This window comes from Phyllostomus discolor, chromosome 1, assembly GCF_004126475.2.
Source record: "Phyllostomus discolor isolate MPI-MPIP mPhyDis1 chromosome 1, mPhyDis1.pri.v3, whole genome shotgun sequence".
NCBI lineage: Eukaryota > Metazoa > Chordata > Mammalia > Chiroptera > Phyllostomidae > Phyllostomus > Phyllostomus discolor.
This window is the reverse complement of record NC_040903.2, coordinates 2751511-2773789: the sequence shown is the minus strand read 5'-3', so window position 1 is coordinate 2773789 and position 22279 is coordinate 2751511. Positions and strand designations below refer to the sequence as shown.

At 57.3% G+C, this 22279-nt stretch overlaps 1 protein-coding gene across 4 annotated transcripts in view; it reads left to right on the top strand.

Annotated features, from left to right (window-relative positions):
* Positions 1 to 12965: 12965 nt before the first annotated feature.
* KIAA0232 (KIAA0232 ortholog) overlaps positions 12966 to 22279 on the top strand; it is a 63193-nt gene continuing 53879 nt past the window's right edge. For 2 of the 4 annotated variants that reach the window (XM_036018555.1, XM_036018549.1), the window contains exon 1: positions 12966 to 13155. The gene's annotated coding sequence lies outside the window, so the exon portion shown is untranslated. The remainder of the gene's footprint in view (positions 13156 to 22279) is intronic. The other 2 variants (XM_028507503.2, XM_036018541.1) reach the window with 1 other exon arrangement.

The following is a 22279-nucleotide window of genomic DNA, read 5'->3' as shown; positions in this document are numbered from 1 at the left end:
CTGGATGGCCCACAGAGCTCTGGAGCATCTTTGTCTGTCTCCCCCCAGGGGAAGCTGGAGGTGAGCCCCTCGGGGGCCGCTCCCCACTGCCGGGAATGCTGGAGACAAGGCGTGGAGGGGGCGGTAGTCAGGAGGATGGTCCCCTGCACATGCCCAAACACTGCCTTGGGGACTGGGCACCGGAGGAGGCCCGTCCCGAGGGCATGTGGGGCGGCGGGAGCTGGGCTTGGGGTCAGTCTCCAATCCCCATTCCCGCTCTGCGACCTCCTGGCTGCTCGACCTTGGGCCAGGCCCCTGCTTCTCCCTGCTGCTGTGACATGGGCTGGCACTGGCACCCATCTCATCGTATTGAGGCGGTTGGATGTATAAAAACATGTCGAGTTCACTCTGGCTGGTGTGGCTTGGTGGATTGAGCACAGGCCTGAGAGCCAGAGGGTTACCGGTTCAATTCCCAGCCTGGGTTGTAGGCCAGGTCCCCAGTACGGGGCGCACGAGAGGCAGCCACACATTGATGTTTCTCTCCCTCTCTTTCTCCCTCCCTTCCCCTCTCTCTGAAATAAATAAATAAAATCTTTTTAAAAATGTAAAGTCCACCAAATGCCCCTGGCACACAGAGAGCTCAGAGCAAATTCCAGCATCGCCGCTGCTCACCAGGCCTCCGGGGCTCGCTGAGCACACGGGAGACGAACCGACTCATTTCAGTGGGAGGACGAGGCACCACTTACAAATGAGGGACGAGGCTCGAAAGGAACCGAACCGAACCGATCCGCGGACTCATGCCGCGCACAGCCAACAGGCGCGCGGACGCAGCACGTACACTGCCTGGCAACGGACCAGCCAATGAATGAAGGGCGGTCCATCCGCGCGACCGAGCATCACTCCGCCCCAAGAAGGAAAAACGTTCTGACGCCGGCCCCCACGTGGCCGGACCTTGAGGACATCGTGCTGAGTGACAGAAGCCAGAAACAGATGGACACATTCTGTACGGTTTCATTCACATGAGGTCCCTAGAGGAGGCAGACTCATAGAGCTAGAAAGGAGAGCGGTGGTTGCCGAGGGCTGGGGGCGGGGGAGTCACTGTTAGCGGGACCAGTTTCACTTTGGAAAGGTGAAGAGTTAGTCCTGGCTGGCATAGCTCAGTGGATTGAGCGCGGGCTGCGAACCAAAGTGTTGCAGGTTCGATTCCCAGTCAGGGCACATGCCTGGTTTGCAGGCCACAACCCCCAACAACCACACAATGAGGATTCTCTCTCTCTTTCTCCCTCCCTTCCCTCTCTAAAAATAAATGAATAAAGTCTTTTTAAAACATCAACTGGGCTTTTTTTTTTGAAAAAAAAAAGAAAGGTGAAGAGTTGTGGGGGTGGGGTGGGGTGGGGTGGGGGTGGTTGAGCAATGTTATGAATGTATTTGATGCCACCGAACTGTGCACTTAGAAATGGCTACGGGGGGGCATCGTATGTCACGGATATTTTACTACAATTAAAACTCTTCAGAGAAAAAGAAGTGCCCCCACTTTGCCCTGGTCTCTCTGCTGGGAAGATGGGGGGCAGGTGTGTCCGTTGAGTGGATAGAAGTCAGGGGGGTGGGGGGGGTCTCCAGAAGAGAGCTGAGCGGGCATCCGGGGAGAGAGGAGAGATCGGTGGGGAAGGAGGGGCCAGGCAGCTCCTCCGTGCGGGCCTGGGCGCACATCACCTCGCTGGGCTCTGCGTCTCCACCCCCTGGGGCGTCCAGGCCCCCCAGCTCTGGGGCTGGGGGGGGCTGAGACAAGGTGCCGGGTTGCTCTGCAGGGACCCTGCCCGGCCCCTCTGTCCTTGCTGCTGCCGGGACCTGCCTCTTCTCTCCTCCGCGCCTGCCACGCCCCGAGCTCGGCTCTGGGCCAGGGGCCTGATGGGGGGCTGACATCCTATTGGGGGGACAGGCAATAGGCCGGTGAATAAACGGGCATAGGTCCTATGAAGAAAGATGGGTAATGGGGCAGGGGCTTCCAGGGGCAGGGCCGACTGAGTGTCTGGCGAAGGGGAAGGTGGTGCACTGGCTGGGGACTGGGACGGTGTCCTGGAGGAGGTGGCATTTCGGGCAGGCCTTGGGCCGTTGCTGAGCAGAGGGTGCTGGGCCGGAGGGGCTAGAGACGGGGAGCTCAGGGCCTCCGTCTCGTGGGAAGACGTGCAGATCCCAGCGGAGCTGCGGGGCGGGAGAGGGCACAGCCAAGCACCTGGAAGGAGATTCTCCTGGGCAAAGGGGCGGACAGCGGGCTGGACTTTGGAGGGTGAAAGAGTCCATCAGAGCCGGGCAGCGTGCCAGGCTGGGAGCTGCCCCGGGGGCCCGAGGGCCTGCTGCGCAGGTGGGGAGGCTCCGGGGCCAGGCGGGCTGCTGCGTGACCCTGGTGAGGCGATTCTCGTTTCTGAACCTCCAGCTGCCCGCTCACACGGTGAATGAGGGTGATAATGACACCCTGTGAGAGGTGCTGTTTTTGGGGAGGACCTGGGAGTATGAGCGAGGTGACGTAGGGACCCAGAAGACGCTCGGGGGCAGGGGACTCCTCTCGTGTCCCTCCCGGTGGGTGTCCGAGTGGGCGGGGAGTGAAGGGTGGACTTGCTCCATTCGGGTCCTGGAGACACCCCTTCCCCCACACTGGCTGCCCTCCTCTCCCAGGAGAGAATCCCCTTCTGAGACCCCAGGGTCCCCATGGGGAGCCTGCCCCTTCCCAAGCCCCAGCCAGCTCCACCCTACCCATTGGGAGCACCCCATCCTGGCGGCCATGCTTCGGGGAACCTTCTTTCTGCTCCCCCAAAGGCAGCCAAGGGTGAGCGAAATTCCTGCTTGACGTTAGGAGTGGCCCCAGGCCCTCTCCATTCACCCCTGAGGGGTGCCGCTGGGGGACCACGGGAGCCCCAGGCGGTCAGTGAAGGTGCCTCTGGTCAGGTGCGGTGGGCAGATGGATGTCACAAAGGTCCCCCAGCCTGAACTGAACGGGCCCTAGGGAATGGCCCCCAGCCCAGCTATTCCCTGTGTACAACACGGAGGCGCTGAGGAGCCGGGCCCCTGCCTTGGACTGATGCCTCACGCTGTGGCAGGCTCCGCACCATCAGCTCCCCCCGAGGCGCCTTCTCCCTGGAAGTCCCTTCTCCCTGGAAGATGCCAGCTCCCTACCAAGGGCGCTTAAGCACTGTCATCAGATTGTGACACACTCGTGGTGGCATGTAGACATCAACGCGGTATCCACTTTAATCGGCGCCTGTGTAAACACCGTGTGTCGGGAGCTGTTAGGACAGCCCTGCCCTTTGGGGCTGCGGCAACCTCAGGTCTTTATGCATTCGGGGGGCACGTATTTTGAGCACCTGCTGCGTGGGAGGCCCTGTTCCGGGGCTGTGGGTGCAGCAGAGCGCACAGCAGATGGAGGCCCGCCTGCCCCCTGGAAGTCGCAGTGGCTGCGGGGAGAAGGGTCTCTGTCTGCCCCCACACAAGCAAACACACAGGAGACACGTGGAGACTGCTACGGAGAGAAAAGCGGGTACCCCCGGGGCAGAGCCCAGGGCTGTGCTGTCTTATGGCCGTGGGAGATTTCCAGGAACGTGATGTGATAGGCTGAATGGTGGCCCCCCCAAAGATATGTCCACCCAGAACCTTCGACCGTGGTGGCCTTGCTGGAAAGAGAGGGTCTCTGCAGATGTCATCAGGTGCAGGACCTGCAGAGGAGATCACACTGGGTTGTCCGGGTGGGCTCCAACTCCAGCGACGAGGGGCAGAGGAGGACACGGGGACACACAGAGAGGCCCAGTGACTGCCAAGTCAGAGGCCGGCGTGATGCAGCCACCAGCTGGGGACCGTCTGGCCCCCTCCGGAGCTGGAGAGACACAGGGCTCTGCCTTAGCACCTTTGCAGGGAGCGGGGCCCCGAGGACGCCGTGGTTGCTGGTCTCCGGGAGAATGAACTTCAGGTGCTGGAAGCCACCGAGTTTGTGGCGGTGTGTTGCAGCAGCCCCGGGAAACCAATCCACGTAGCTTCTGACCCAAGCCTGCACGCGGTGAGGAAGTCACCACGCCCGCAGGGGGGAGCGGGGCTTTGCGGGTGGAGGGCATACTGAGGGCAAAGGCCCCGAGGCCGCCTGCACAGACGCGGGGAACAGCAAGAGGTGGGCGTGGCTGCTGCAGGTGGTTCTAGGAGCCTGAGAGCAGGCCTGAAGCCCAGTGGGAGGCCTCGTGAGTCAAGGACTTTGACCTTCGCGGCCCGCCATGGAAAACCACTGGAGGGGTCTCAGTTGGAGGGTGATATGACCTGATGTGGTCAGTAATCAGACCACCCTGGCAGCTAATGACACGACCAAGGGGGTGCAGGGTAGAAGCCCACTTTATGGGGCCCCCCCCGCCCGCTGCACAGAAGTCAAATCTGATTCCAAAAGTTTGTCCAACTCTCATGAGTTACTGAAGTTCTGGTGGGAAAAGAAAAGGGGAAGTTACAAGCCACGGCCCCCAGCAAATGTCCCCCCTCTTCCTGTTTGAACATCTCGGCTCCTTTCTGAGCGCGCTTCCCACAGAAGCCACTGTTCCTCTCTCTCCAGGCAGAGCCTCTCACCGCCGGGCAGAGCTTCCTGCAAGCCCCGGGGAACATCACTTCCTTATGGCCCGGTCTTGGGGCCAGACAGTGAGCAAGCGTTTTACGGGCATAGATTATCCTCTGCCTCCAAAGTCACAGCCGCCCAGAAGGGGCGATAAGAAAGCTGTGGCTCAGGGAGGGCCAGGGACTTTGCCCCGGGGAAACGCGACGGGTCAGCCGGGGAGCCGGCCTCCGCCCGACCCCGCGCCGGTGCAACCTGAACTCCGATGGGACGGAGGAGGAGGGAAGCGTCACCGCGTCACTGCGCGTGCAGGCACTGGCAAAGGCATCCGGCAGCCGCCTTTCCCCTGGGTTCCCGCAGTGGCCTGGCGCAGCCGGGAGACGCAGCAACAGCCTGCGCGGCCTCAGGGACTTGCAGGCCCCTGGGACGTATCCCGGAGCGACTGGCAGCGAGGCCTCCCCACACGGCAACGCTCACCACGCCCTCCCGGCCTCCGCCCCAGGATGTGGCTTCTTCCTAAGCGCACCCTTCGTCCGCCCTTCGACCCCGCAGTCCCAGACCCGCAGGGCCGCGGAGGTCCCTGGGGAGCGCGCTGCCCAGCGCGTGCCGGGTGCCTCCACGCCTCCCGCGGGCTCTCAGCGACGTGGTCGGGCGTGTGCAGGTCCTCCACATGCTCGTTGCTCGCCCCCCTTGAGTGGGTTCGTCCCATCTTGGATGACCTGGGGCAGCTTAAAGAGTTCTAAAAGGGGAAAGGATGACCCAGGTTCCGGTGCTGAGCCCGGTGACCTTGAACAATTCACTTCGCCTCTCTGAGCCTCACCCGTAAAATGAGGGCCCGTGGGGCGGTGGGCGAGGTTGAAAAACAGAATATAGGTGAAGGTTCTTTTTTTTTTCTTTTAAGATTTTATTGACTTATTTTTAGACAGAAGGGAAGGGAGGGAGAAAGGGAGGGAGAGAAACATCAACGTGTGGTTGCCTCTCATGCCCGGTCCCCCACACCGGGAACCTGGCCTGCAACCCAGGCACGTGCCCCGACTGGGAATTGAACTGGCGACCCTTTGGTTCACAGGCCAGCGCTCAGTCAGCTGAACTACACCAGCCAGGGCTAGGTGAAAGTTCTTAGCATAGTCCCTGAACATAGTAGGTGCTCAGTAAAAGCATCCGCTGCTAACAGTATAAATGTGTATAACCTTCCCGGAGGGCAATCCCAGGTGTGGCTGGAATTCTAAACGCTTGTTCTCTACCCAGCGCAGGTGCTGTTGATCCTCTTTTACAGGCGAGGAACCTGAGGCTCCGTGGCCATCCAGAGCCTGATGGCTTTGGCCAGAGCCTGGCTCTTGACATTATGGGAACTTTCAACTTCATATGAGTCTGAGATACAGTTAGAAGTCAAGGGCAGAGGGCCACCCAAGGAATCTTCCTCTTTCTGTCTCGTTCGGAGCTTCTGAAAGTGCACACGGCCTGGCTGACTGTGCAGGGGAGGGGGCAGGAGCCCCAAGAGAGGGTGTAGCTCCCTCCGGGTCACACGGTAAGCGAGGCCCAGCAGCCAGGCTCCTTCCCCCGGGGCCCTGCTCCCCAGACAGTCCGGGGCGGACTCCCGAACTTCCTTGTGGGCATTTCTGAGCGAGGTCTGGCCTGGCACCCGAGAACTTGGAAGGCAAACAGCTCCGGAGCCAAGAACTCCTCACCGTGCTCGACCCAAGCCGGCTGAGCAGTTAAACGAAGTGTCCCACAGCACATGGCCGCGGGTGGTCCTTTCCACCCTGCCCTATGAACGGCTTCTGACCTCCTGGCCTAGGAGTTTACTCCCAGGCTGTGGCCACGAGGCCTGGCCTGGTCTGCACTCTGCTCACTCTCACACACACACACACATGTACACACACGCACACACAGAGCAGGTCTCCAGTGGCCGCTGGAATTCGCTAGCCATGCCAAACTGCTTTTGGTTTCTCAGTGCACTACGGCCTTTCCTGCCTCAGGACCTTTGTACGTGCTGCTCCTCTGCCTGAAGGCTCCGCCCAGCGTGTGCCCCTTCCTGGTCACAGACGGCTGAGTCCTCCTCGTTCTTCGACCTGAATATCGCTTCCTTGGAGGAACTGTTGGCCAACCCCATCGCTGAGCAGATTCCTCCCATTTTTGTGTTTGTTCCTATGGCATTCGTCACTGTCAGTGATGACACCTTCCAAAGTTGTTCGAGCCAGTCTCCACCCTTACTCCGACTGCAGGCTCTGGGGAGCCTGCTTGTTTCGCTCTCCAGTGCCCAGCGAGGGTCCGGGCGGGGCCCGAGCTCAGGCAAGATTCACAGAGAATGCAGAGCAGCGAGGAGGGCAGGAAAGGAGCTCGGGGGCTGACGGCGACCGGGGTTTGACTCCGGGCCCGGGCACGTCCCAGCTGAACTGCGCACGTGTGAGCATCACTTCAGTGCTCCCTGAGCCTCGGCTTCTCCGTCTGTGAGTCAAAGGCAGCAGCAGCCCCTCCCTCCTCAGTGGGGGGGCGGGGTGGTTAAGTGAGATAGTGTATGCCATGCAGGGCCGAGAACTCGGTGGGTGTTACGGGTTGGAATGCGTCCCTCCAGAAAAGATAGGCTGGGGTCTGGACCCCCAGGCCCTCGGTGGCCTTATTTGGGAACAGGGTCTCTGCAGATGCCACTAGTTAGTTAGGACAAGGCCCTCCCGGTAGGTGGTGGGTGGGCCCTGGTCCACTGGGACGGGTGTCCTTGCAAGAAAAAGAGAGTCAGAGGGGAGGGAGAGCTGGCCGTGTGACAAGGAAGCAGAGACTGGACTGACGCCTCCACGAGCTGCAGGGCACCGGAACCGAGCCGGGGCCAGGGAGGGCTCTGGCCTGCGGCCGTCCCAGGGAGCACGCCCTGCGGACACCTGGGTGTCAGACTCTCACGGCTGAGACGAGTTTCCGGTGTGTAGGCCGCTGAGTCCGGGGTACGTTCTACGGCAGCCCTGATTGAGGGGGCTGTGAGGCCAGCGTGCCCTCCTTCTTTTAGGGCTTTGTCACAGTTCATGCCCACGCTGTCCCCGGTGGACAGGGCGTGCGTCCCCCCCCCCACACACACACGGCTCTGTGTCCTGTTCGCCTGGGGTGCTGACAGGCAGCCCCGAGCTGGCCCCTGAGCGCCTGTGGGGTGCCCTTAGAAGAGCGCCGTGCACTGAGTGGAGGGAGGAAAGGGCCAGTGTCCGCCGCCCTTGCCTGGCTGGGGCCCGCCCCATGCTGTGTGCCAGGGAGATCCTGTCTGGCCCCCAATGTGCAGGTGAAAGGAGGGGATCCGGTCCGGCCTGGGTTCTCAGTGGGGGGGGGGCTTCTTCTCTGAATGGTGTTCTCTCCTCCAGGTGCCCTCCTCCTGGCCCGGTGCTGGGGGAGCCCCGCTGGATGGAGAAGAGGGGAAGGCTACCTCCCAGCTCACCTGCTCCAGGCCCTCCAGTATCACCTGGATGGAACAGCCCCTCCTACAGAGGGCCCGGCTGCGGACGGCTGCCGGTAGGCTATGTTCACCGGTTAGCACCTTGCTTAGAAGTCAGTTCCCAGCCTTCTGCTTGCCCGTCACCCAGGCACAGGTATGCAAGGGTATGCCAGGGAAAGCAGAGCAGATGAAGCCTCCCAAATAGTTTTGTGTCATTAGTGACGACAAGCCATCAGGGCTAAGGCCCGGAGGTCTGGTGGGTGTCCGACCTCCAGGCTCCTGTCGAGGGGTCTCACTTGCTTCCCGCCCAGTTCCACCGGGTGGGAGGGTCCCCTAAACACCGAAGGGGCTTCGTATCCTGGGCAGCCAATGAGGAGACAGAGGTCCGGGTACATCTGTGGGGTCGGCCAAACAGTCCGTTACCGCTTTTCTCTGTAGGATGGCTCTTGTCCTGCTTAGTTGTGTTTCATTTCACTCCAAACCATTTTGTTAGATTGTATTGTCACAGCTGCCCTATCAGCCGTGCACTTAAAAACTGTATCAAAATTGGTGAACTTTTGTGTAGCCAATTTAATGTTGAAGATGGAAGAAGACACACAACGTTTTCAACATATTATATTCTTTCTTATTTCAAGAAAGGAAACAAACACGACCGAAACCCACACACAGATGTGTGCAGTGTGCGGAGAAGGTGCTGTGACTGATGGAACCTGTCAAAAGTGATTTGCAAAGTTTCTTGGTGCTATTGACAGTCTGACCAAATAATTCTTTGCCGTGGGGTTGCCAGGCATGGGAAGATGTTTAGCAGCACCCCGACCTCTGCTCCCTAGAAGTCAATAGCGGGAGATCGCTGACACACTCAGAATATCCAAATCGATATTGGGAAAGATGAAAAATGTGTCTTTTATTTTATGGAAAAAGTGTAACGGACTTTTTGGCCTAGTGAATATCTCAGAGCTGCGGAAGCCAGGTCGGAGAGAGGAAGGGGTTTTCTCAAGGCTACACGGCGGCCAGCTGTCTGGCCTCAGAGGCTGTTGCGAGGTCACTGCTGAGGCTGACTGGCCGGGCAGAGCATAAGGACCACAGCTCGGCAGGTGGGAGGGGGCGACAGCGGGAAACAGCAGTGGGCGAGGGGGCACGACTGTGCGGGCCGGCGGCAGGCGTGCTGGGGCCGGGGTGCCCCCAGCCCAGTAGACGGGTGCCGGCGGCAGGCAGGTCTCAGCCCTGGGAGAAAGTCCAGGGTGGGTTGGGGGGGGGCGATGTGGCTGTCCTGACACGTTCCTGTCGCTGCGGGCTGCAGCGTGGCTGGAGCTGCCCAGGAGCACGGTGAAGGAGGGCGAAGTGGCGGAGTCAGGAAGGACGGAGGAAGAGGGCCCGGAGCTGGGGCAGGGGAAGGCGGGCGGGCGTTCACTGAGTGTGCGTGCTGCGTGCTGCGTGCCACGTGCCGCGTGCGGACCTGAGCTCCCGCGCGGATCCCCTCTTCCCCGCACACCAACCGCCTCAGGTAGGTCCTGCTGGGATGCTGCCGTTTACAGGCGAGGAAACTAGGAGGCCAACTAGCTCACCTGGGTCAGCAGTCTAATCAGGGGCGGAAAGGCTCCAGCCCCGAGGTCCAGCCTGCGTGCTTACCCATCACGCTCCCCGCCTCCAGCCTGGACGGTCTCTGCGGACGGGGGGGGGGGGGGGGGGGGGGGGGGGACAGGAGGGGGAAAAGCCTTCAGCCCTTGGAACCAGTCTGAAGTAGTAAGATGGGACTTGACATTTATATGGCCTGTTAGGGTCTGGGGAGGACACCGCACCTCTGATTTTGTTCGGCCCTGAATGCAACGGACAGACTCGGCCAGTGCCCGCACCATTCTCTCCCCATCACTTCGAGTACTGGGGGGCCCTGTGAAGCCCCCTCCAGCTCCTCCAGGCCTTATCCCGAGTCTGTGTCAGAGCGGGAATGGTATTTACCACTCCTGAGTGGAATGCAGGGCTGCTGAGAGGGGGCTTTTGGGGGGCTGCAGGCCTGGGGAGATGAGCTGGCCACCTTGATTGACAAGGTCCACGCTGAGATGACCAGTTAAAACTCTAAATGAGGGTGATGGCGCCTAGGGAGGTAATGGGACGGTGCCTAGGGAGGGCTCTTATCTGGATGCGGATTAAAAGCTGACTCAGGAGGGACCTGAGTGACACAGTGCTGCCCGGTGGCAAGGGCAGGCTGCAATCAAATCCTGCGGCTTCCTCCTGCAGGGAGCAGCCTGGCTCGCGCAAGCTCCGCCCCCACCTCTCCGGAGCCCCCCCTCTCGGCCAGCGGGAGAATCTCCCCCTGGGGCATGGGGGGGAGTGGGGGGGCGTGGGTTGCAGCAGTGTGAGAAAAGCTGCTGGAGGTCAGTAAATGAGCTGGTATTTTTACTGTGGGACAAAAGTTGGGGTTTGTACATATTCCTTTATTTCTTAAACCAGACTTTATTTTGTAGAGCAGCGTCAGGTTCACAATGAAACTGAGCAGAAAGTACAGAGAGTTCTCCTGTACCTCCTGCCCCCACACACATGGCCTCTCCCTTTCATCCAAGTGCAGCTTCCCTGAAATTTTGTTTCCAAAGTTTGAAGAAAAAAAGGGGGGGCGGGCAAGAAGACACTTCAAAATCCTCCTGTCTAAACTCCTTGCTGTGTGGATGGGGAGACTGAGGCCCTGCAAGGGAGATCACGTAGCAGAGGCCTCGGAGCCAGGAGGCCTGGCCCCCGCTGTCCGCCGGTCAGCATGCGCATCATGAAGCATCCCAGATGCAGCCTTGGCCGCTGTTCACCACGCATGCACGTGGTTGCAAAACACTGCCCCAGCTGGCATCCAGGCCAGCCAAGTCAGAGGGCACCGGAAGTCGTCATGCTGCCCTTCTACCTGCCTCGCCCTCCTGCAGGGGTTAAAGAGCTGTGGTCGGTTGTTGTGAGTCGGGAGAAGTGAGCGTTCATGGACGTGCCCAGAGACCAAGTGGTTTTCTTTTTAGAAAATCCTGACATGGGACTCTTCTGCCTCTACCCACCTGTGCTTGAATGCCAGTGTCCTCTGGCCTCCTTTGCATTCCCTGGGGACCTTAACCAACAACCAAGATAATTCCCAACACTGAACAGAGCTGTGAATAAAAACCAAAACAGGGTGGTGGCCCTATGACTGGGAAGGTTGTTACTCTAAAGTGGGGGTCAGGGAAGGTGTCTCTGGGCAGGTGACACTGTAGCTGAGCCTTGAACAGGAGCCAGCTCCGAGAAGATCTGGGGACAGAGGGTTCCTTAAACAGGAATTGGTAAGCGCGAAGGCCCTGAGACTGGGTCAGCCAAGCTTCCAGGACTTTTAGCAAAGCAAACAATTGCTAAGGAAACAAAGTAACCAAGACAATTTCATTCTCTAATCTGTGTGTGGTTATATAGCCCTTCTGAGACCATCTGAGATAAATTGTTTCAATTTTTTTTTGCTTTCACAAAACAGTGACTATTGATGACAACAATGTTACTAATGTGGCAAAATTTAAAGTTGACAGCTCTTCAAATCCCCGATGTTTTGGAGGGGGCATTTTAATAGTCTGCGAATCCCAGGTTTGGGGGCACCTAGGAACTAACCCCTGAAGCCCCATTAGTTGACCCCCACCTTTGCTCCCTGAGCACCCTGGATTTCCTATACCCTTTCATTCTCTTTCTCCCTTTTCAGAGTTTAATTTCCAAAAGGGCAGGGCTACTCCTACCTGGCACCTAGCCAGGCCCACAATCAGCGCTCAGAAGATCCTGATTAAATGAACACACCCTGTTTCCTGATGAGATTCGTTTAACAGAGATAAATGCTCAGACAATAAAACTGAGCAGCCTGGAGAGAGCTGGGTGAAGGAAGAGACCCCAGACCTCACAGCCAGGAGCCTGGCTTCAAACCCTGCCTTCTGCAAGAGGTGGTGCGGCTTAGGGGGGACACAAGAGCTTGCCAGCAAACCTGAGGAGCCTCATCTTTCTCACCTGTGAAATGGGGGACAATAATGCCTGGACTCGGGATTCTTCTGAAGAACAAAAGTGATGCCCGCAGAAGCCACGCTGCAGGTGGTGTGTAAACGCTGCCGGGGCCGCCCCTGCAGCACTCAGCACCTAGCGACCGGAGTGCCCCTTCTCAGTCCGTAGGCCTGCTTCTCCCAGGAGCCTGTGAGCTGGCGCGGGAACTTCGCTCACAAGTTCTGAGCAGAAAAGTTCGGTGCCTGGCACCCAGCGGATGCCTAATAAGTAAATCAGTGAATAATGACCCCAGGCAGGTTGCTCCCCCTCTGAACCCCTTTCCACTTTGTAGGTAGGCAACCTCCCGGCGCTTTCCTCTCCGGTTCCTATCATACCTAGTGATTTCCTTTTTGGGGCCAGCCCTAGGAATCACATTTAGGGAAGGTGGGTGGGTGAGAACAGGATGATTAAAAGGTTAGTGCATTTTTGGTTTCCACTTCCGAATCTTCCAGAATTTATTTTTGCCTGCTTAATAAAAAGAGCCACGTTAAATTTTTTTTTAGCTTGTCTTTTTTTTTTTTTTAAATTAAAGTCTTTATTTTAAACCGCCCACTCCAGCCATCCCAGGACGCAGCGAGGAGGGGCGCAGACAGGTGGAGCGTGTGCCGGGGAAGGCGGGGGCTGCACCGGGCCGCGGGTGGGGCGGTGCAAGTCGCGCCCCATTTCCCGGGCGGAGCCAGAGCGGCGACGGAGTTTAGGGGCTTTTGCAAAGAGCAGCCCCACGCGCCCCTGAGTGTGGGATGTCTGCCCTCCGACGCTTCGCGCACTGGGTGGACTTCCGGCTCGCCAACCTCCCAGCCGGGCTGGGTACCCACGCCCAGCAGCGGCGCGGCTCCAGCAGGAGCCAGCGCGCTCCTCCCGCCCTCTCGCTCCCCGAGCCGAGGCCGGCTGCAGGGGCGGGGCGCGGGCGGGGCCGGGGCGGGGCGGCCGGCGCTGATGTAATCCCGACGCCTGGGCGGAAGGATATGGAGCGCGCCCGGTTGGCGGGGCGCTGAGGCCAGTTGCCGGGTAACGGAGCAGAGCGGCCACGGCGCGCCGCCTCCCGCCCTCCTCGAGTGGCGCCGGAGCCGCCGCCGCTTTACGTAAGGCGCAGGCCAGGGCCGCCCGGCGCTCGCAGCCGCTCGGAGCCCACGGAGGGAGAGAAGGCGCCACCGCTAGCTGCCGCGCCGCTCGGCAGGTACTGGGGGAGGCCGGGACGGGCGGGCGGTGGTCCCTCGGCCGGGCGGGTGCGGACCAGGCAGGCCGCCGCCGCCGCCGCCGAGGGACTCTGGGGCCGGCCTGATGGAGGCCGGGCCGCCCCCTGAGCCGCGGGCTCCTTGAGAACCCCAGCCCGGCTCCGGCGTGCGGTGGGCTGCGGGCACAGGGACCCCCGCCCCGGGTCCGGCTTGTCGCCGCGCTTCGGGCGAGCGGGGGGAGGACGATGAGTCCGCACAATGGGCCGGTGTCACAGCGCTGGGAGCGGCTCTTTGGGGGAAGTGAGGCGGGGGCCGGACGTGGGGCAGAGGCGCGGAGCCCCGCGCTGGCAGTGGCGGGATTCGTGGAGTGGCCGGCCGGCCGGCGGGTGGGCACTCGCCGTACTGCCCCCTCCCCTCTAGCATTGTCCTTTAGGGGCCCGGGAAGGGAAACCGCCGGCGGGGGAGGGGCCGGGCGGGGCGGGGCGGGCGCTGACTGACGGGCGCGCTGTCCTGTGGTGCGGCGCGCGGGGGGCGGGGACTGGCGGGGGGCGGGGCCGGGCGCTCGCGGGGTGGGGCGGGCGCGGCGCAAGGTTTAGCGAAGGTTACGGCCGCCTGCAGGAATGACAAACCCACAAAGTCACTCGCCTCCGCGGCGCGAGAGGTCCTGAGCCCGCTGGGTCCTGAACCTGCCGGTTCCTAAGCACGCGCGTCCGCCGCGGCTTCTCGGAGCTCTCCGCTTCTCTGCCGGAGAGAGACGAGGGTTGTCGCGTGTGAAATGCTGCGTTCCGCTCCAGGATTCGGCGTGCAGGCGGAGGGGCACTGATGGCAGGGCTCGCGCGCTCCTGGCAGCAGACCCCCAAATCGTAGCCGAACCAAGTTTTTATTTCCCTGGTTTCGCTTTCGCTGCCTCTCAGATTTTGTCCCCTGAAGGCCGGCTGCAGAGATCTTACCCGGCAGAAAGTATGGGAGATAAGCGGGGAGGGGAGCGTGAGACTCGTTGGAACGATTTAACTAAATGCGGCGTCTGCTAATAATTACCTGGCGAGATACTTGGATATCTGGGTTGAATACTGCGTCCAAGTTCCTGAGAAGGGGTTTTACGTCTTTGGGTCTTTGCTTGTCTAGAAACAAAAACCAAAAACGATGGTAGAAGATTGGTGGGGTGGGGAGGGTAAGCATTTTTGACAATAGGTGCTGCGAATGAAACTATGCACGGAATCCCGCAAGCTCGATTTCTTCCGTGAACATAAAATAAGACCCGCGCCAGGACCCCTTGACCGTTTCGTAGACTTTGAATTTAAACGGGGGGCAATCCGCCACTCTGCGTCCTGAAGGTCAGATACCCTCTCGTGGTGATTTTCGGTCTGCCGTTCTTAAATGGGTCTCAGCATCTTTATGCCTTTCCTTTGTGACAAACAGTATTTCTGAATCGGTAGGTAAGCTCCTTGCAATTCCTGTTTATACGGGGTGGGGCAAAAGTAGGTTTGCCGCAGTGCCTGTGTGAAACGCAGAGTTTATTCTTGTTGTTATTTATTACTGTATTTTCCATACAAACAACTGTAACCCTGCTTTTGCCCCACCCTATATTCTTGATTCAATTGCTGTACCTGGTAAATAATGAAATTTTTTAAGTTAGTTTTTTAAAATATTTTGTTTATTTTTAGAGAGAGGGTAAGGGAAGGAGAAAGGGAGGAAGAGAAACAGCAATGTTTGGTTGCCTCTCCAGCACCCCCTACTGGGGACTTGTCCTGAAACCCAGGCCTGTGCCCTGACTGGGAATTGAACTGGTGATCCTTTCTTTTGCAGGCCCGTGCTCAATCCACTGAGCTACAGCAGTCAGGGCTGAATAATGAATTTTTAATAATTCAAAAAGTAGTCAGTGTACTGCTTAAGTTTGGGCACATGTAATGCTTTCTACTTAAGCCTGTTTCATCAATGAAATGCCAGTTTGGCCACTGGAACATGGAATGGAGGGCGGAATACTACTTGTAAATGTTTAACTCCATATAGCAAGTGGAATTCAAGGTACAGGTTTTTTTTGTTTGTTTTTTAGACTACAGGTCTTTCACATGGCATTGACAGAAAGCATGTAACTATTTGAAGGGTAATTAGCTTATTTGTTACACCAGTTGCAAGCATTGAGGAGAATGACATGGATTTTTAGCACTTCTGTAATGCTATTGTAGGTCACTCAGGTTTTACAGCAGCACTTTTCAAAAGTAACAGGATTAAAAAAAATTTTCTCCCCAGTGTGGAAAAGTACTGAGCCTGGATTTTCTCTCTGTTTTCGTGTCATTTCACGTGGAACAGTTGCTGGCCCCTGGGCCAGTTTTCCCACCTGCAGAGTGGGGGTGATGGTGACACTGGTCTCCGGACGGTGGGGTGATCAAGTGAGGGGGGAAGTCAGAGACTCCAGCAACGTTCCCCCCTAAAATACTAGATGGATGCCAGCATGTCCGAGATTCCGGTTTCTTTCTTGGCTTAAAGCTTTGACTTCAGGCTCCTCCACTTCTCCCTGCCTGGCTGCCAGAGTCACCTCTCTGGAACCTGGTCAGATTTTGCCAGTCTCTGGCTAAGAAAGCTCCAGGGCTGGGTGTTGATTGGAGAATGGAAACTGGGCCCACGAGCGTCACACTCAAGGCCCCTCGTGGCCCGGCCCCAACTGTCCCTGAACTTCACCTGCCCTCCTCCTCACCTCTGCATACTCTGCTGCTCATCAGGGCCGCGCTTGGTCCGGGGGACGGGCCCAGCCGCTGCTCCCCTCCTTCGCGCATTGCCGTGGCTCCCATGGGAAGGCCCCTCTCGCTCCCCACCCTTTCCGTTCTCACGAGCCACATCTGGTTTTCTGTCCTCTCCGGAACGCTCTGGAAACCCCGTACAAGTGGATGGATTCCTCATTTCTGCAGTCACGGCCCTCTGTGCTGACGTCGGTGGCTATGTCAGGTGGTGCCGTGGGTGTCAGACTGGCTCCCAGCACCTCGCTCTGGAGTTGGAACGTGGACGTACTCGGGCGTCTGCTGGAGGAAGTCCGTGACCCGTCTCGCGCAGCAGACTGTTATTGTCAAGCACGCTCATCGCAAACGCAGAGCAGCAGCCACAGCGTTGGAAGTGCGCTTGTGCTCTGCTGAAGACAGTTAATACTTAGAATATTTCTTTTCAGTTATTTTTGGTCTCTCACGTGACACCAAGTGGGATCTTTACACAAAGTGCAAACCGCCACCTCCCATCTGTCTGAACTTTCAGGCCCCGCGAGCCTGCATTGCTGGCTGAGTCACTGCAGCCTGTCCCTTGGATAGAGGGGACCAGAGTCCAGGTTTGAAACATTCCTTTCCTTTGCAGTGGAACTTTGCTCCCAGCAGATTACATGCTTTTTGATTAAAACGGTTGTTAAAAAAGATTCTCTGTACCCATTAAATAGCAATCTGCATTTGGAGGGCTTACTTATTATAGATTGTATTATTTATTTTTAGAGAGAGGGGGAAGAAGGGAGAGAAACATCGATTGGTTGCCCCTTGCAGGCCCCCACTGGGGACGTGGCCTGCAACCCAGGCACGTGCCCTGACTGGGAATCGACCTGGCGAGCTGTGGTTCACAGGCTGGTGCTCCGTCACTGAGCCAGACCAGCCAGGGCTGCGGGGCTTGCTTAAAGACCACTAGGCCTGTGTTTGAGAGACTCCATTTTTATTTTTTTAAAGAAAGACTGAGGTTCGCATCTCTGCTCAGCACTCACCCCCCGGTGGGCAAGCCGGTTACGTCTCTTTTGGACTTGAGTCCCTTCACTTCATGAAACGAGAACAGCCCTGCCTGTGCTATTTTTGCCTCGTAGTGTCACTTAACTCGGCTCACACTCCGTGTGCGGCACGTCCTCTTTCAGATGGAAGGCAGTAAGGTGTCCGTCTTCACAGCACCTTCGTCCTTCTCGTCACCCGGCTGCAGTACTTTGTCTCCCCTTCCTCGACCAGAGCAGATTTTTACCAGGCCCCCCCCCCGGGCATCTTTTCCCTGCCCTTGTTTTCAGAGCCCCCCCCCCCCCCCCCGCCCCGCCCTCTGCAGGCGGGCGGTCCTTCCGTGGATGGTCGGGGAGGCCTGCCGCCCAGCCCCCTTCCTCTGGTCCCTGTGGTCCTCCTGTGTTCTGCTTCCGGACAGATCTACTGTGTAAGTCAATTCCTAGCACCCCCCCCCCCCCCCCCCCCCCCCCCCCCCCCCGCCCAGGTGTCTACACCAGAGGTCCTCGCAGTGCCCCGTCTCACCGCCCCGAGGGGAGCAACCTAGTTCTGCCGCAGGCCCCCTCCCGCAGAGGCCTCCCCTTGGAGGCCCCCCCCCCCCCCACACCTGGCCCGGCTGGGAATGAGTGTTGCAGGGCTAGGGAGTCGGGTGGAGACCGGTGCCACCCGGCCCGTCCCAGCCTCGAGCTGGGTATTGTACCGCAGCTCTCCTCGCCTTGCGTTTCAGCACTAGACCTCTGGCCACTGTCATGGTCATCTGTCCCGTTCCTTCGTGCTGGAATGTCCTTTCCTGTCTTGTTCTTACTGCCAGCGTCCCTGATGCCGAAGGTTTGCCTTGGATACATGTACTTCTGTGGAAGGAGCCGCCCCCGATTTTCAGAATTAACTCCTCGTTACCGTTCTCCCACACGGTGCCTGAGTGTGGCCCCCGCTTAGCTGTTTCTTCCTTTTGATTTTTTGGTCAAGCCTTCACGCAGAGGTCTCTGGATTACGGGCCCCTCGAGGGAAGAGGGGAAGTCTCCTCCGAGGTCACTTCCCCCTGCCGTGCAGCGCAGCCTCCTGCAGAGCAGGTTTTCACTGAGTGTTCGCATCGACTCCCTCGTTGTGTGGTCTCTGGCCTCGGCGCTGGGCGCGCATCGGACTGCTCTGCACGACGGCCTCCTGACTCCACCCTCCGGCCACACGCGGAACGGGGCCCACCCAGCGTGTAGGCGGTGCTCCGCAGGTGGCCGCTTTTAGCTGCTCGTCGGAGCAGGTGTGGAGAGCACTAGTGCTTGGGGGAGTTGGTTGGTGTGTAGCTTATGCTGGTTGACTGTGACAGTGCTCACGGGTTTACTCCTGGTGCTCGTATGTAAAGAAGTCATCTCGCCTCTCCACCTGCACCTCTGTTCTTTCATTAGTTTTGAGAATAAGCAGAAAAGTGAGCATTTGGAGGCCCATGCTGCTGTGGCTAAGTGGATTGAGCACCGGATTGCGAAGTAAAGGGTCGTTGGTTCAATTCCCAGTCAGGGCACATGCCTGGGTTCCAAGCCCAGTCCCCAGTAGGGGGCGCACAAGAGACAACCACACACTGATGTTTCTCTCCCTCTCTTTCTCCTTCCTTTCCCCTCTCTCTAATAAATAAATAAATAAATAAATAAATAAAATCTTAAAGAAGAGAAAAAATAAAGAAAAGCGAATGTTCAGTCGGAGAGGGTGTTTCACGGGCAGACTCATGATGGTGGTCCAAAATTACTCGGGAGACAGGCACACCTAACTGTAGGCAAGTCTGTTACTCTGCGTGTGACTTAAGGTAATCACTAGAAAATGGAAATTGTAAGTTTTTACACTGTGTATTCTCTTTCAATAGAGCAAATATTTCTATTTAAATCTTATATCTCGAAATAATTCATTAAGCAATAGAGTCTCCCTATTTAGTATATGGAATGGTGGTTGAAATGGAAATTGTGTCTTTGACATCATCTTCAAGGCGTTCCCCCCCCCCCCGCCCCCGCAAGGGGGCTTTCTCTGTAGCCCCGCCCCTCCCTCTGTCTGGTCGAGGTCTTACCTGGCCTGCCATGAAGGGAGAAACCAGGTGAGGAAAACTGGCTCTGATTCAGAAACTTTTAATTCAATGTTTAGTTACTATTTTTCAGTCTACATGCATTACTTATTAACAGATTGTATCCAGAAACTTTAAAAAGTGGTATTTGTTGGCTCTAAAGTAATATGGAATTCCTACTTGCAACAACATAAGAATATGTATTGATTGCTTTAGTGTACATTGACTGTATTTATGATTATGAGCTTTTAAAAAATCATTAGAAATCTACATATTCTTAATAAGCTGCTCTTAAAACTTGCCCCAAAGAATTGGGGATGATAGGGTTTCCCCAGTGAATGAAATAGTAACTGTATTAGAAATAAAGGCTTTAATAAAACAAAATTGATAATTACAAAAATGTTTGAGAATATGTCGCCGTGCGTGTGTGTGTGTGTCTAGCTAGAGTGACAACGGAATGTGAGTTCTGTGGGTGCAGGCTTTGTGTGCATGTGTGTGCCATGCGTGTGTGAGTGACCTTCTTGTGACCAGAAGTGAGCCTGGGCACCGTGTGTGGGGGGCTCGCTGGTGCCGGGCGCAGGGGCGCGGCCGCTCAGCACAGACTGCCAGGCGGTGAGCCGGGCGCCTGCGCGGCAGAGGTGTCCGCGGGGTTGTGTGAGGGTAAGGGGACCTGCCGCAGTGCGGGTCAATCGTCCGTGGGGGAGGGGAACCGAGGTGACCTCAGCGATGGGGGGAGGTAGAGTGTGGGAGGGGTTTGTTTTCCTTCCTGGCCAGAGCCGGTTTCCGCTCAGTTCCATGTTCCAGAGGCCTTTGCAGCCTTCAGAGTCTGGACGTGACTGGTGTTTCAGAATACCTGCCCAGCTGGGGGTGCGTTCGGGCTCTTCACCTTTGTCCACGCAGTTACCAGCCTTGTCTTAGACGTCTGGCCAATGTTTGCTCCCCGGCAGCGTCTTCTCCGACGGCATTAACCGAGCGGGGGTTGACATTGGAAGCCCAGGCGGCAGTGACTGTCCTTTGCCGCTGCTTGCTTGGTCCCACCACAAATAACGGAGTAATGGTTGTATTTTGGTAACATTTTTTTGCTAGTACCATCGAAGGAGTTTCTTGTTTTTGTAAAATATGAAGCTTAATTTCTTTTTAAAAAAGATTTTATTTATTTATTTTAGACAGAGTGGAAGGGAGGGAGAAAGAGGGAGAGAAACATCCTTGTGTGGTTGCCTCCAGTGTGCTCCCCACTGGGGACCTGGCCCTCAGCCCAGGCATGCGTCCTGTCTGGGAACCGAACTGGCGACCCTTTGGTTTGCAGGCTGGTGCTCAATCCACTGAGCCACACCAGCCAGGGCTGGAGCTTAATTTCAGACAGTTAAAGTATATTTTGTATTATTTACCAAAGCATTGTTTTGAATGTAAGTAATTATTATAAAGCCTCTGTTTACTTAAAAACATATGTTAAAAATCTAAAAAAAGAAGTAAATTGTAAGGTGAAATGTGGATCTCCTTCACCCTCTTTGCATGCTGTACTCATCTAGAAGAACTTCTGAGCAGCTTCCGGGACGTCCCGGGGAAGAGTTGCGCCCGTACTTGTCAGCAGCGGGGTCGTGGCCGGGAGCGCGCCGTGTTGAAGCAGACAGCAGACGCCGTGTCTCGGGTGCTCTCCGCGCGGCTCGCACAGACCTGCTTCGGCTGTGCCGGAGCTTCCTTAGCTGGCCGACGGCTGGGCCCCCCGCGCTGGGCCACTGCAGCGCCGGGCTGCGGCGCACAGCCTCACACTTGCGTGCCCTTGTGAACGTGCGTGAGGAGCCCCTCGGCTCCGTGCGGCCCGCAACACCTGATCGGCCAGTGTCCAACTTCTCTGAATTGTCGTGGGCCGTGTTCAGGTTTTTCTTGCTGGTTGTGTATTTTAACAGTTGTAGACATCGGGCTGGACATATTTCCTCCGAAGCAGTCACGCAGTATCATGTTGTATTATTGAGGATGGCAACGTTCTGAATTGCACATTAAATGTTAGGTTAGTAAAAATGGTGAAGGCCCCAGTCCACCTCAGGAACCAGCATCCTGAGCAGGCACGGGGCCCTCTGTTGGTTTGTGTAATGCCCTGCTGTCACAGTTTCGACACGCTTAATGATTTCGCACGGGACCCCGCAAAGAATGTAGCCAGTCCTGTAAAGAGTATTTACTTAACTCACTTATTTAACCTCTGCACTGAATTCTCCGGGGTGACGCCGGTGAGCAGAATCACACAGGCTTCAGGGGCACCACCCTACCACGCAGCACCCGCACGCTGCGTGGGGTGCTGGCTGGCCACCCCAAGTCAGGCCTCTGTCCTGTAAAGACTTTGAAAAGAAGCACGTAAAAGTAAGGGTCCCTCATTCTCCCGCGTCCCCGTCCTGCTCCCCAGGACTCCCGTGGACGGCGTACCAGGAGCGCCCCCACTCGGAGGCTTCTTAGAGTGCAGATAAGTGTGCACCACACGTGTGTGCTTGAGGGCTTTGTAACTGCTAAATGGAGATCCATGCAGAGTCAGTGTGTATATTCTTGAAATCTCAGTAATGATCTAGAATGCTGCAAACTAAAAAAAAATTTTTTTGAAGGGGTTCTAAAAACCTTAGCTGTAAGAAGTTGGTACAGAATTGTAGTTTCAGGTTTCATATTAGTTTTTGGGTTTTTTTAAGTGTACTTTCTTGAAGCTTTAGGGGAAGCAGCCTATGTTTCAGAATGTAACAACCCTCATCACTGATGAAATTTCACTTTCTTAAATCTAGTAAATCAGCTCGAAGCCCATGTAGGAGGGAATGGAAACTTTATTTATCGGTTAGGCCCAGCTGAACAAGGGGTTCGCTGGTGGGGTACAGGGTTATTTGGGGCTCGGTTTCATTGAACGGTAGTCAGGATCCGCGGGGAGGGGAGAAGGCAGAGGGTTCCTGGAAGCAGCTGCAGCAAGTGGGTGAGGAGCACGAGCCGCACCTGTCACAGCAGCCCTGCCGCGTGAGGCCGCGTGTCGGGGCCTCAGGTGGACGGTGTCATTTCATCCTCCTGGCGGCACCTGAGCGAGGGGGCGCCGAGATGCGGCTGTGGCTCAGCGGCCTCCAGCAGCCTCCTGGGGTTATAAATAACACAGCGGGGCAGGAGCCCAGGCGTCTGTCCTTGAAACTTGGAGTGCGTGTTCTTTCCCCAGCCCCACTCTTCCTGCAGGGGTATTCATGCCCGTGACCGTGACTGCTGGCTTCGTCCTAGGCCTGGACGCCGAGACGACTGGGCTTGCGGGGGACTTGTTGGGGGACTTGTTGGGGGAACTGCCTGGGAAGGGAACGGGGAAGGCGCGGGGGAGTGCAGAGGATGCGGCTGTGAAAGGCGAGAGGA